Source organism: Grus americana, chromosome 20 (assembly GCF_028858705.1).
Source record: "Grus americana isolate bGruAme1 chromosome 20, bGruAme1.mat, whole genome shotgun sequence".
Taxonomy (NCBI): Eukaryota; Metazoa; Chordata; class Aves; order Gruiformes; family Gruidae; genus Grus; species Grus americana.
Window position 1 is genome coordinate 81798 of NC_072871.1, and position 14197 is coordinate 95994.

The 14197-nt window shown below is 54.0% G+C and overlaps 1 protein-coding gene across 2 annotated transcripts in view; it reads right to left on the bottom strand.

The window, feature by feature from the left end:
• The window catches only part of LOC129215354 (dual specificity testis-specific protein kinase 2-like), a 54309-nt gene that overhangs the window by 22746 nt on the left and 17366 nt on the right, over window positions 1–14197 (bottom strand). The window contains exon 1 of one of the 2 annotated variants that reach the window (XM_054848202.1): window positions 9169–9297. The exons of the other annotated variant lie outside the window; for it this stretch is intronic. The gene's annotated coding sequence lies outside the window, so the exon portion shown is untranslated. Of the gene's footprint in view, window positions 1–9168; window positions 9298–14197 lie in introns of those variants that run through there. 2 annotated transcript variants of the gene reach the window in all.

Consider the following 14197-nt stretch of genomic DNA (forward strand, 5'->3'; position numbering starts at 1 on the left):
TACCTGGCACTCACAGTGCTTTATATGTTCAATAAACTGCTGGAGCAGTACATGATCTTTGCCACCTGTTTCTGAGCAATGCAAAAGCTCCCACACTGAGTTTCACATACAAGCTCTCACCACACCTGGTGAGCAGTTTTCCTCTAAACCTGGTCTATCTCTTTTCAAACCACTGGACATCAGCCAGTTCCTGCCAGCTCTTAGCTCTAATGCATTAAACACCCATGAAAAACACTGAATAGAAACAGCATTAAATTCCCTGAAAGCACTTACTTTTGGGGATGCTTAGAGGGATGCTTGGGGATGCTTAACTGGGCTTTGCACTTTGGGAGCCAGGTGGGGAGAAACTTGATTTTGCACATGGAAAGCCATCAGGAAATGGCTCAGAGAAGTGCCCCAACACCATTTCGGAGAGGATCCAGAGGACCTGAGACCCATGCTCTAGCCATATCTCCATCCCTCGGAGACAAAGGGATGAGTCAGGTGAAGAAGATAGCTAATGGGGACCCACCTCCTGTTGATTGCTTATCTACAGATTCCCATGGAACGATGGACAGAATTGTCCAATGGGTACTTGTGGCATCCTCCAACACCATGATGTTGGCTGCCGCTGGGGGCAGGGACAGCCTGGAGGGACCACGAAACCCTGCTCTTCTGAGGCTGTTCCTAGGAAAACACTAACCATGATAAACTGAATTAAACATTTGAAGGTCTTTGAAATCTGTAGGTGGGCAGACACCAGAGTCACCACTGTGACGATGCTGTTCCACGAGATTATTCATGTACGGCATGGAAAAATCCTGCAGAGGTGGCCCAGTGAGCTAGTGAGTAAGAAGCTGACTCAGGACACCTGGGCTGCAGCCCCAGCCGGCATCTCCTTGGCATCACCTTTCCTCCTCCTTGGAGGAGCCTTCTTGGCTTTTCTCAGCCCTTCAGTGCAGGGACTGGCTCTTAACCCACACAGAGCTTGCAAAACGGAGCGAGTGCTACCAGAGCCAGAGGATCACAAGGAACAGCCACTCCAGACACAATCATTTCCCACCGTTTCTCATCATGACCCCAAGCACAGTGGAAAGTCTGGCCTGGGATCCCCTGAACACAAGGACCCTGTACCCGGGCTGGGGATGAAGGCCACAGTACTGCCTCAGCAAAAAGCATCCTGCCTGGCTGCCCCCCCCACCCTGCCATGCAGGAGGTATGCTAGCCACTGTCACATGCCTGCTTTGATACACAGTCTGACTGCTTTAATTAGGCATCAATTCAGCTGAAGACCATTTTTGCAGGGTTTGTTCTCAGCTGGATGAGTCCCTGACATGCCTCACCACCAGCACCAGGACCTCCAGCGCTGGGTCGTGGGCAAGGGTGCAGGCAGGGTGGACCTGCCCTTCCCTTTGCAGCGTAGACTCGCACTGGGCGAGTGCTCTCATCTACCACGGCGTTAGTCCGGACCAAAGGGAGCCACAGCTTTGAAGCTGAGGATGGGCGTGTTTCCTGGCACAGCCCACACTCAGGCAGGGCAAAGCAGCCTCCGGCAGAGCCCCTCGGAGGCTGGATCAGTGCAGAGCCAGCACAGCCCGGCTGCTAGGTCTTTCCAGAGCTTCATCTCCTCCTGATCAATACCAAAGCACCCTGAGCCAGGGCACTGCACCCTCCCCAGCGCCTGACAAACGGCTCTTTGCTGACATTTGCCCAATCCCATATTTGCACCAAGCTGCGGAGGAAGGAAGGGAGAGCCCTGTGGGACATGTTCCTGCCCTGTTTCTACAGGAAAGCCACCCTGCAGCATCCTGCTGCCAAGACGGGAGGTGGAAAGCCACGGACACAGCGCAGGGCATCCACATCTCCAGGGCTGGACCAGGGGCTTTTGCACCAGCTGCAGCCAGCCAGGGTGGGAGCATCTGCTGTGCCCCTTCCCTGACTCCAAAAGGCCTTTTGGCCCCTCATCCACTAACAAATCATCACTTCCCACCACCTCTGGGACACAGCAATGAAGGATGGAGGGTGGTACATTTTCCAGAAATCTCAGGGGCTTGATGAGTTTAAGGGAGAGCAAATTGATCCCTGGCTTATCAGGCATGACAAGCACTCATTCATCACCTGTGTGTCCCATTCACCACTCTCAGGTGAGCAAAGTTTCTCATTATAAGTACCAAAGAGCACCACTATCACCATGGCCCACCTCTCATGCTGTGGCACCAAGCACCAGCAAAAGACACTGCTCAACATTTAAATGGAGTGCAAACGGGAAGCAGAATAGGCTCTTTGAACCGCTCCATGCCGTTCCTTGGCAGGTGCATGGACAGAACAGCAGGTTCGGTTGAAACTAGCACACAAGAAATGACAGCAGCAGCTGTCCTGAAACAGGGCACCTGAAACGAGCCGTGATCCATCTGGAATCCTGTGCACTGGGGCTGCCAGGAGGCTTGAACCAACAGAAGAGTGAGGGCTGCAGGTGTCAGGGCATTAGAGGTCTGATCATTATGCTAGTTGCAGAGGAGGGATGTTGCCCTGCCCTGCAGGGCTTGGGGATGCTGAAAAGGGACTCCTGATGCTGGGAGCGCAGCCATGAGTGCAGCCGTGTCTCCAGAGCAGAGGAGGCAATCTTCAGGCTGTGCTCCGACACTCAGCCATGGGGACAGTGCCCACCCGCCCCTAGCACCAAAAAGGACCTGGGCAAGGTGGGATGCACCCCGTGCCCTGCCAGCAGTGCAGAGGACACCGCAGAAGGATACCCCAGGAGGTGGTATCAGTCTTCCCTGAGAAGTGCTGGTCTTTCTCCAGTGACTATGAAAACACCAGGGAGGCCCGCTTGGACCAGGCACCCCACTTTCAGAGGACTAAATCTGGTGAGATGTGACCCTGGGCCCCAAATACCCTCGAGGCTTCAGGCCTCAGTTTGCCCTTCTGCTGACAGCAGCCATTTGGGCAGAGAGGAACAGCAGCTGAGACGCACCTGAGGGAAACAACTTGAGCATTAAAACAAAGCAAACCTAGTCTTTCATTTAAAGGCCATCCCCATTCTGGCAGAGGACAATCCCTCAGCTGAGGGAACACAGCCTGCTGTGGATGCCCACAGGCTCGGCACACGCACCGGCCATATGCAAGAAGCATCAGCACGCAGGGAAAGCCAGAGAGCAGTGGCAATGCTTTTTTAACTTGGGCTCCCACCAATGAACAACCCGCTAGATCTGGTCACAACAGAGGTGTATTAAACAGCCTCGCTGTGCGTTCCTCCCACGCTCCACCATCACAGCTTCCCACCTTTGCCTGGATGCCCTTCCCCATTCAGCGATGCTCGCGCTCTGCTTCATTTTCAAAGCTCTGCAATATCTAAGGAAAAAACAAAGCATCACCCTTCTGTTAAGCAGAAATCATTCATCCTATTCCCTTCCTAAAGGGACCACTTTTCCCCTCTCCACGTTTGCAGGTTCAAGGAAAAAGACAAGCCGAAGAGCTGCTGAGAGGATGGAGAAAAGCTGCCCCTGGGCTCTGCATCTGCAGGAGGCAGCAAGTGGCCGAGCAGCTGCAGCGATGGGCAAGCAAGCAGCCCCGCAGCTGGCTGAATTTTAAAGCCTGCGTAATTCAGCAGTGAATTTGAGTCAGGCTTCCTAATCCTGCCTCCAGCACAAGATGCACGTGCCTCCCTGAGGGGATGGCTCCAGTGTAACTTTAATCAATTCTTGATCCACCACAAGAGGAAAGGCAGAGCTTCCCCTTGGCTGAGGCATGCCAAAATATCCATATTCCCCAGCCTTTTCAGCTCGGCTGCCTCCGGAGTGAAGAGGTGGTCACTCAGAACAGGAACTTCACAGGTCCCAAATTGCCCTCTGGATGTGCTTCTCTCCCTCCGTCATTTACAGGAGTCTCTGGGGCACTATGCAGATAATTCACAGCCTAATACTGCATCCCCCACAACCTCTCTATGCCTCGTTTCCCAGTCTGCACAAGGAGAAGAGCCCGAGCCCTCACACCACCATGTTCACTCCAGCACCTTTGCAGTTGTGCCACCTCAGACTGCAGGGCAGTGCCACGGGGATGAGATGATGGTGGGTCCCCAGGCAAGAGGCATCTTGGCAGCAGACTTGAATCCAGCAGCGAGCACAGACAGGCTGGTAAATCTGGTGTGGGACCTTGCTGGTTCAGAGGGGTCCTGGGAGAAATTCTGCCCCTTGTAAGCTTAAGAAGCCCCCAGCACGTGTTTCCCCTTGCACATTTTCCACTCTCCAGCCAAAGCAGGACTGCAGTAAATATCCAGCAGATAAAGCTGAAATCCAGTTAGAGCATCTCAGACATAATTTTTCCCAGCAGTGGGAAATTAATCACAGCCGCCCCATCGACTCCAGCTGGCTTGTCCCCAACACTGGAGCTATAGTCTTCAGCAGCTAAACAATTGATCTTTCCAAGCAGCTCAAAACAAATTAATGAAAAACAAAGAATTTGGAACAAATTTTCTCAAGCTTTCATAGATAAGGTGCAGAAAATCCCTCTTCTGCTTCTTAGCCCTCTTCCTGCAAAAAGCTAGAGCAAAATTATTTCAACAGGTTTGATGGAGACTGCTGTGCTTTGAAGCTTTCTCAACACTGGAAAAACACTTTTTCAGACTTGCTTTCACTGCATTATGCAGCTCATGCACAGAAACAAACCACCCTCTCCTACACCATACAGACAAAGTCAGGAGGTGACGAATCCTCTTAGATCCACTAGTATTGAAGAGGGCTTGTTTCAGCCAGCCCATTTCTCAGCTTCTGCCACCCAAATCTTCCCAGGAGCTGGTGTGATGGCTGATGCTGGCGTGATGGCCAACTGCACACCTCTGCTACCCTGGCTGCACCAACAGGCACACAAGGAAAACACACTGACTTCAAGACTCTGTGTTATAAGAAACGTGACTGAGGCTCCAGGTCTCAGCTGTGGCAGAGGTTTTTGAATTGCAAACACAGATATATTAATTCACTTTTTCTTCCACTGCAACAGATTAATTCATGCTCAGGAAAAAAAGCTTCTTCAAGAAACAGCTGGTGATGGTGGGAGGCAAGCAAGGGAGCACCCCGTGGGTGCTGGGCCTCTCCATCCCATCTGTACACAGGGACTAAAACCACGGTGATCTACCTGCCCGAGGCTGCATGAGATAATTACGTAAGAAATAATTTAAAAGCCCATGCCTTGAGATGGAGGCAACCGGTCCCATCTCAGCACAGCAGGTGATTGCTTTCTCAGAAGTTCATCATCGCCGCAGCACTTTTGGGCACCACTGCACTTGGCCCTTGCCACGGCCCCTCGCAGCTGGGCTGTGCGGACGCAGGGGAGACGGTCCCTGCTCTGACAGCCTCCAGGATGCGTCCTGCAAGACACGAGTCCTTCCCAGGGGAGTGAAGGAGGGTGAGCTCAAATATTGCTATGTCAGGGCAGGGTCTGTCTGTCTGCTTTGGTGGTAGTACCCCAAGCCAAGTTTGCCTCAAGCATCCAGGACTGCTCTCCCCACTCTCCACTCCGAGCCTTCCTCTTGCCACTGCCTGTTGTATCTAATCCACCACTGGTTTATTAAAAACCATATGACTTGCGGGAAATGGAACTTCAGCTGACTGACAAGGTGCCCAGCTCTTCTGCATGCCTCAGAAAGACAGGTTACCCCTGCCAGGGAAATCAATCACCCCCATTAAATCCATTTCTCCATGTAATGCTATGTAAATAAGCACTATCTGCATGACAACACGTTGTAAGAAGTTTCTCAAAGATGAGCAAGCTGTTTCCAAGAGCTCCACACGCAATGTCACAGCCAGCTAATGCCAGGAACACTGAATGCAGTAAGGCTTCTCTCCAGGGAACAAGGTACCACTCAGCAGCTCCCAAAGGGCCAAGGAAAGAGAAATAATTTGCAGCTGACATGAGCATTTTCTTATCCATGTAGCACAGCAGACTGAGCCCCTAAGACAATCACAGCTCCATACAGATGTTATCTCATACCAGTCCACTATTGCAAAGCAGGAAGACTTGGCTATCGCTAATGGATGGAAAAATTAAAGCTAAAATGTAAGAAAAGCAAGTTAAGTGATTTGCCCAAGGCCATGTGATGAGCCAACGTCAAGTCTGAGCTGTGAGGGGTGAGAAGGGCCCCCTCATCCCCGGGCTCACAGACCCTGCTCTGCTCATTTGCCTTCCAGGCTCCCACTTGCAGCTCAGCACAGAAGGGATACAGTGATTTGTATTGAATAGCTCTCAATGCATGTTTTTCTTCTATCAATCTGCCCAATAAAGCTTTTGAAACTACATAAATTTTTAGTCCTAGTACATACTGTGGCCAGAAGCTGCACAGCTCGGTAGCATGGCAAGAATCAGATCTGCCGAGACTGAATGCCAGCCCTGGCTGCACCTCTGTCAGCGCTGCCTGCTGCAGCGGGCTCTTCGCATCCCCCAGCACCACTGCAGAGCCCTCAACCCAGCTCTGGCAGGGCAGCAGCGTGGTGAGCAGACTCCCACAGTGGGTTTGTACACCGCAAATTGCTCACTGCCCGCTTCCACATCGAGGAGGGAGGGCAGCAGAGAAAAACCCCGGTGAGGAGGCTGGTGAGGACGTAGTTCGTGCAGCTTACCTCTCCCAGGACATCAAGGCCCATTCCCACCCCACTGTCACTCCAGCAACTTCAACAAACTTGCAGCAGCACAGAGCTGACATACAGTACGACTGCTTCATCTAATTGCAGCCGTCACCGATGACACAGGAGGGAGCACAGCACCGGCCAACCACTTGCTAGATAGCAGCAACATGACACTTCATGTCTGGTGGCAAGAGACGTACACTTCTAGCCTTAAGTACTCCTGCTGAAGATCAGATGGGGCAGGAGCCAAAGCATTTGCCATCAATGCTCAAAGTTGAAAGTTGCCTCAGAAAATGTGCTTTATGCAAAGTCAGGCTGCTGCTTTACATGAAGTTTTCATTGCAGAATCTGCCCTTAGGGGAGAAGATTATGCAAGACTTAATTTGAACAGCAGGAATGCCTGTGAAAACAGGCAGCAGCTTATCTATACAGCGAGAAGCGAGGAGATGGCAGAAAAATCACAACTCCTGCCAGAAGTGGGCTTCCCCTCTTATGCCCTGCGGTCTCCAAATAACTCCTGTGCCACTCCCCAGGCACAGGTACATTTGGGTGCAGCCTGAAGATGCCGAACATACTCCCAAAAGCTTTGCCAACTGGTGTAGAAAGGTGCTTTGGTTACAAGAGGACCTCTAGTTTCAGCCCATGAGCTTACACGTTGCTTGGGATCCTCTGAAATGTCACTAGAAAGCACCGAACCTGATGATCACAGGGCTAATAATTTAAAGAGAAAATAACAACAGTGTATCAACAGCAAGCATCATCAGTGGGGACTGCTGAGGGATGTACAGTGCGAGGAGGACCTTGCCTGGTGGACCAGCACAACAGTGATGCTGGAAACACGGCTGCATCTCACCCCACACAGCCTCCACACCAGGTGCGATGAGCAACATTCCTGTGACAGCGCCTGTTCCTGGTGGAGTAAGATTCAATGGGAAAAGGACAAGCAAATATGTGCCAGGTACGCGAGCCAGGTCAGGACCCTCCAGTGAGGTCCCTGCAGGACCCTGCCAGGCTCTCAGTGCTGCCCAGTCTTCCCCACGCTGATGGGCCCATCCCATGATGAGCTGATGTCCCAGTTTTGCAGCCCAGTGCATCCTTCAGCCTCACTGCTCAGGTCCACCTTGGTTTTATACTCTTTTTCTGTTCAGGGACAGGAGCACTGTAACTCTTGCCTTGTGATGTATAACCACCCACATGCAGGTAGTACTGCTGTGAACACTTCAGCTCCAGCTGGTATCTGTTTGGCCCCTTGCAGGTTCATGCCACACTGTGACTGACCTTGCATGGTAACAGCAATCCTCTCACTACTCAGCGCTGGCTTTTTACTGTTTGTTTACCCCACAGCTTTACCTACACTTTGCACGCACGTTTTACATAGTCTCCAACTCAGTCTTCCTTGTTGTCTGAGTGTTGTGTTTGGTTTGGTTTGGTTGGTTTTTTTTTAAAAAGAAAACCAAGATACATTTGGGACCGAAGCTGAAGGCAGAATCCTGCAGCTTGAGCACGCTCTCTCCTGGGTACTGTTTCTGCACTGGAATTGCTGAACTTGGCAGGGAAATGGAAGAAAGAGACCCTGGAGCTGCTGGGCCACAGATGTGGGAGAATCCTGCCTGAGCCACCCCGAGCCATTCTTTGCCACGACAGGGCCCTGCTGCTAGGGCTGCTCTGGGGCAGATCCATGTCTCCAAGCCAAGCGCACCAAGAAAGGGCAGGGCAAGAAGGACCTTTTCTGCAAAGCAGAGGCTGGGCTGAAAACACATTTCTCCTTCAGCAAACCAATCTGAGCCAGCATGCGCACAGTATGTGCAAGCAGCATCAGAGCAGCATCAAAGGCAAACTACTTGCTCGGACATAGGGAAGGGTGACACACAGCAACTGCCTAGGAACACCAAGCACAAACTCTATTTTTTTTCCCCTCTTGGGATCTACTTTTTTTCTTGCAGTCTTACAAAAAGCCCCGAGCCCTTCTCTGAATTAAGACTAGGGACAGTGCTAGAGACATTGGTATCCATGGATCACCGGAGCAGGTCCGGGGGCCAACAGCTGGGAAACCACCTCCAGCTCTGCCCAGGACCAGCCCAGGCCAGAACAGCTGAACCGCTCCATCCCGAAGCTGCTCCTTCTCACCCACACTCTCAGAACAGCTCTCCCCCATCCCCTGCCCGCTCAACCGCTCCCATCAGGAGGCTTTAGAACAAAGCACAGAGCAGGCTCTCGGGACCAGCTCGGTCTCCATCCCCTGAAGGAGCCAACAGGGCTTAATCAATACAACTGTGTCCCCTTGCAGCTCGCTCAAGCGCTCTCCGAGGGGCAGGGCCTGAGTGCCGGAGCACGCCGGGGCTCCCCCGCAGCCCGCTGCCCCGGGCTGGCTCCCCACGCCCGAGGCTCCGCTCCTGGAGAAGGGAAAGACGAGCGTCCGAGGGCGCTGGGGCAGCGGGGCGGGGGCGCTCCATGTCCCGCGGGGTGCGACCCGCCCGCTCCTGATCCTACCGGCGGGGACACGGCGGGGCACGGCGCGGGGCAGCCCAGGGCCCGGCTCGGCAGCCCCCGTCCGGCCCGAGCGCCGACTCACCTGCTGCAGCTCGGCCGGCCCCGTTGGGCCCGGGTCCTGCAGGATTCGGCTCGGCTCGGCTCGGCTCGGCACGGCTCAACCACCGCTCCCCCGGCGTGAGCCCGCACGGCTCGGCACGGCCCCGCCCGCCCCAGCGGCGATGCGCCACCCCCCGTGCCGTGCACCGGCCCCCCCCAAAGGACGGCACCATCTCTCCAGCACCCCGCAGGACTCCCCCGGTGCCGCAGCCCCTCCTGCGACAAAGGGCCGCGGCTCCTGGGGCAGCTGCTCCCCTCCCCGCACACGGCGTCGGCACCGCTCGGGTCTAGCATGCGGCTCCTCATCAGCTGCCCCACGGCGTTCCCCACGCCCAACCTCCTCCGTGAAGAGGTCGCAAAGGCGACCCCCAACTATCGCCCCTCCCGGGCCCCTCTCTAGGTCAGGAATTTTCCCCATCCCTCGGTGGGGCCGTGGCTGAATCAGACCCCCCTGCCCTGTCCCAGGCAGCTCCCCGGAGCACACTGTCTCCTGGGCCATGGCTGAGGGCTGCTCAGAGCAAAGGCAGTTCAAACGCCTGACACCCGCACATGCGCATGCCTGTCTCCCAAGGACACCACTGTGAGACCCCAGACTATTAAATGGTGACGGATCCTGGCATCAGGACTTCCCACTACTCACACCAAACCAGAAGAGCTCGTGTGACCCCAGCCTGAGGAAAGCACTTTCCATTCCCATCTCTGATGGTGGGCCAAGTCTTCTCACCTCTCCTCCAGCTGTGCCACTTCTCCCAGCTGCTATCCCATCCCTTCACCCCTGGATAAGGGTGCTCATAGAGGGCAGCCACGCAGCACCCACCACCACGCGCTCCAGCTCTCCATGGACCCCTGAGGCAGAGGTAGGGCAACCCCCCTCACTTGCGCGATGGGCACCACATTGCTCCATCGATACAAACATGCTGCAACATGGGGTAAGGGTGCCCTGCGGGTTACAGCAACCCCACTACGAGAGCACCAAGGACTCACTTTGGTTATTTGATGAGGACAAGACACAAAAGTCTGGGTCATGCAGGAGCAGGAGGCAGCTGGGACTTGAGGAACGCAGACGGTGACAAGGGAGGCTGGGCAGCCACAGCCAGAAACATCTGTGCTGCACTAGTGCCTCTGGTGTGCTCCAGAGCAGGACGGGGCTGCCAGGACAGCAATGTGTGACTGAAGCACGTACTCAGTCCTCCATCCCCTCCACAGCACTCCTGTCCCCACCGAACAGCAGGGGCCAGGGAGAGATGCAGGCAAGAAAGGGCAGTTACTCCCTGCCCTCCTCTCCAGCCCTGCCAGCTCCCTGGGGACACCCCACGCTGCTGTGGACAGAGGCACATGGAGCCAGGAGCAGCGTTCGTCCCAGGCAGTGATGCAGGCTGCGGGGAGACACTTGGAGCAGCCACACAGGCTCTCCTGGGTGAAGGTCCTTAATTCCCTCTTGCAGAGGGATTAACCAGCCAGGCTAGTTTCCCCCAGTAAGAGTGAAATCAGGTGGAGCAGAGATGGCTGTTGGATATGGCAGGAAACTTCATTTTAGAGGTGTTGCAGACCCTCTTCCCCTGAAGCACCATAGACCCCCTCCATCAGAGCTGGCACAGGGCACTGACGTGGGGAGAGCAACATCTAGCTGCTACAGATCACAAGTTTTGCCCACATCTCCCCAAGGCCCCAGACATGATGTCTTGAAGCCCTTTGTACTTCTACATGATAACCGCCGACAAGGGAAGCAACAGAAATCCCTTCTCTCTGGGATGTCCAGGGGTCATGTTCACCACGTGAAAGGTAGCTTCCACAGATGCCATTTCAAAGCCACTTTCTAGTACAGAAAGACAACATTTAGACACAACTAGCTGTTAAGTCTCTTAATGGCTTCTAGAGACCTGACTTTAAGAACATTTACTGCCCATTTACTGCTATCTTGTAAACATGGTTGCTAAGATGCAGCTGTACAATGAGAAACCATCTTCAGAAGTGTCCTTCCACTGCAGCACAGGATCTGAGAGCAGCTGGCTGGGCAGTTACTGCACTGAGATTCAGGGCAGCAGCGACCCGCAGAGCTGCCCAGCCCAGGTCTACTCACAAGTCAGGCTACAACTTTGGGCTACAAACTCTTCCCTCAAATCATAGACCATTTCAGGCACATTTTCCTTACAACCACCACCACAAACGCAGCGGGAACAAACAGATTTGCACGTGTGGCATCAGGAGCTGGTCAGCAGACTGGCACCCCAGGGCTGTCAGTCAGGCTGTGCTCTGGGTACCCATGGCTCTGTGGCTCCATTTCCTTTAGGGGAAAATGGGAAAGGAATTAACAGGGACTAAAATCAACTCTATTCGCAGGGCAGATGTGTCAGCGATCTCAGCAAATCCAACAGGTCAGCCAGGCAAGTCCATTTGTGGGGTGAGGCTCCCATGACCAAAAGCTCATGTTAGGATGCAGGTGCATCCCCAGTTACTTTGGTGGTCAGCCCCAGGGCATGTCCCTCCTTGCTGCAACGCAGTCTGCACTTCAAGAATGGCTGGCCCAGCTTGCTGCCCAGCCAGCTATCCTGTTTTCCCTGCCCTCCCTCCTGCCTGCTCCTTCTACAATTGTCCATCAAGAGCAACATATTCAGTGCTAAGGTAAGAGAAGAACCCCAGGTCCTTTCTCTTTTCTCAGCACACAGACACTGTGTGATGCACCCACCCAAGCTTGTGACCAGCTATGCTCCACAGAGCGCCCTGCTACATTGTCTTGTTTCACCTGCGAGCACAGATCATTTTCCCTACAACAAGCAGCACGCAGAGCAGCCCTAGCAACAGCTGTCTGTTCATGCAGCTAGCAGGGAAGCTGCAAGCTATCAAGTGATCATCAGCAGGTGTCAAAGCAGAGTCCCTGTGCTCAGGCCCAACCCAGCAGAACAACACACAAGCAGCGCCATCAACAACAGCTGTACAGCTCAGTGGCCCCAGTGTCCACATCATTAATGTAAATAGAACGCCAGACAGGCAACCCACAAGTGTTGATGGCTGAGAAGCACCTGCATTACTCTGCAGAAAACCACTTGACAACCCAGGTGTGCCACTTACGTTTCCTCTTGCAAGAATTTCCTTCATTTGTCCAGGTGCTTTTCTCCTCTGGCAAGACCTTAAACGATGCCACCATCTCTCCCAGCCTCCTTGGTGCCGCAGCTCCCCCCAGGCACAGCTCTGGCATGTCTGCAACAGCATCATCAGGCAGCAGCTCTGCTCCAGTGGAGGCTTTCAACCCTTCCTCCACCCTGCTTTCGATCACTTCAGGATTATCAAGGACCCTGGGAGGTTGTCAAGGGTGTTCTTTTCTGTGTACTTGCTGTCACCGCATTAAATAAACAAAGGTCAAAGGGCGTTCCTGGAGGAGCTGAGCAGCCAGTTAAGCCTCTCATCTGCACCCCAGCCCAGGGCACCCAGTGGTTTTGGGCATTTCCAAGCCAGCTAGCAACCATACTGCCCATCAGGAACTTGTGGGGTGATGGCTGCCTGTCCCAAATGCTGGAGGTCTCTGCAGGTGGATGTTGAAAAAACGCTGACAGAACTACAGGTGTGACAGCTACAGCCAGGATTTGCTCCCAAAGCATCAGCCTGAAGAGGAGCCTCTGGCAGCTGCAAAAGAGCCTAGCAGAAAAGGTCCAGCATACGGAAAATCCCGCTGCTGAGGATGGATGGGGGCCCAAGTATGTTTCAGTGAATGCCCTGGTCTCGGCAGAGCCACTTTGCCCCTGGGTAAGGGACCCCCAGGGCCCCCAGCTGGGCCGGCAGACCAGGGCAACAAAGAGAGGAACAAAGAGAGACTTGAGATGGGTCTAAGCACCTGACTTTTTCAAACCCAAACTCATGGAAAGGACGTGTCCTCCGAAGCACAGCCTGACATCACTCCGTAGGTCATTCCATACAGTGCAAGGTATTTGTTCCCTTTGTGCTCCTTGGGAGGTATCTTCCAGTGCAATCACACTCCCTCCACTTGTTTGTCCTGCCTTGGACAACTTTGGGGCTCACTTGTCTTTTCAGCCACATTTGACAGAAGGGTCAAGACTCAGAAGCAGTTGGTTTTGTGAAAACAGGCAGCACATGGGGCAGAGAGACCCTGTTTGTGCTCCCAGTGCAGGAGGTGCTGCAGCCTTTAGCAGCCATTTGAGAATTCACACCCAGTGGCAACTGACTCAAGGTCCAGCAGTGGCACAGCCTTTGGTAGGAGCTTGCACCTTCTTACTACACCAAGCAGCATACCCAACTGGAAGAAACCCTTGAAGAGAGCCCCGGTCAGCACAGGGACTGCCGACTTCTGCCAAAATATCTGCTGTGGCTTCTCTTGCCAACGTGGGACAACATGGGACAACCAGATTGTCGACACTGAATAGAGCACCACAGAACTGGGTCCTGCCAGAAGGGGGAAGTTTATAGCTTGAGAAATTGTATGCACAAACCTTTCTCATGCCCCAGAGGAGGAAAAATCTGGTTGATGTGTCACCTTGCAGGCACCGTGGCTTACTTTGGTCCTCTGAACAAGCCTGAGCTTGCTGCTGAGACCCGTCCCACACTGACACCTTGCTTGCTGCACAGCTGCACTGGCCACGTGCACCCATTAGCAGCTGCCTCCGGGACCCTGTCATTGAACATCCTTCAGGACTGACGACATCCCTGCCTGCTAGTCTGAGCAGGGGCAGATGTGTTGTCCCTTGGCACACTCCCAAGCCACGGGATCTGCTGCACCCTGTGCAGAAACGGGAGAGGCCTGGACTCCGGCAGAGGCAGCATGTGCAGGGAGACCCCCAGCCTCACCTCTCCTGCCTACAAAACATGATGCTCACCGACTGCTCTGCACAATCAGCTGCTCACGGCAGGGACAGCCCCTCAGTCACCACCAGTCCAGCCACTCCGCCCACAGGCAAATTCCCATTTTCTGCTTATGAAAATCCTTCTTAGCTTCTGGCATCGCTGAACCTTACTCAGGGACAGACTGTGCAGTGGCACTGGATCTGTCACGCATGGCCCAA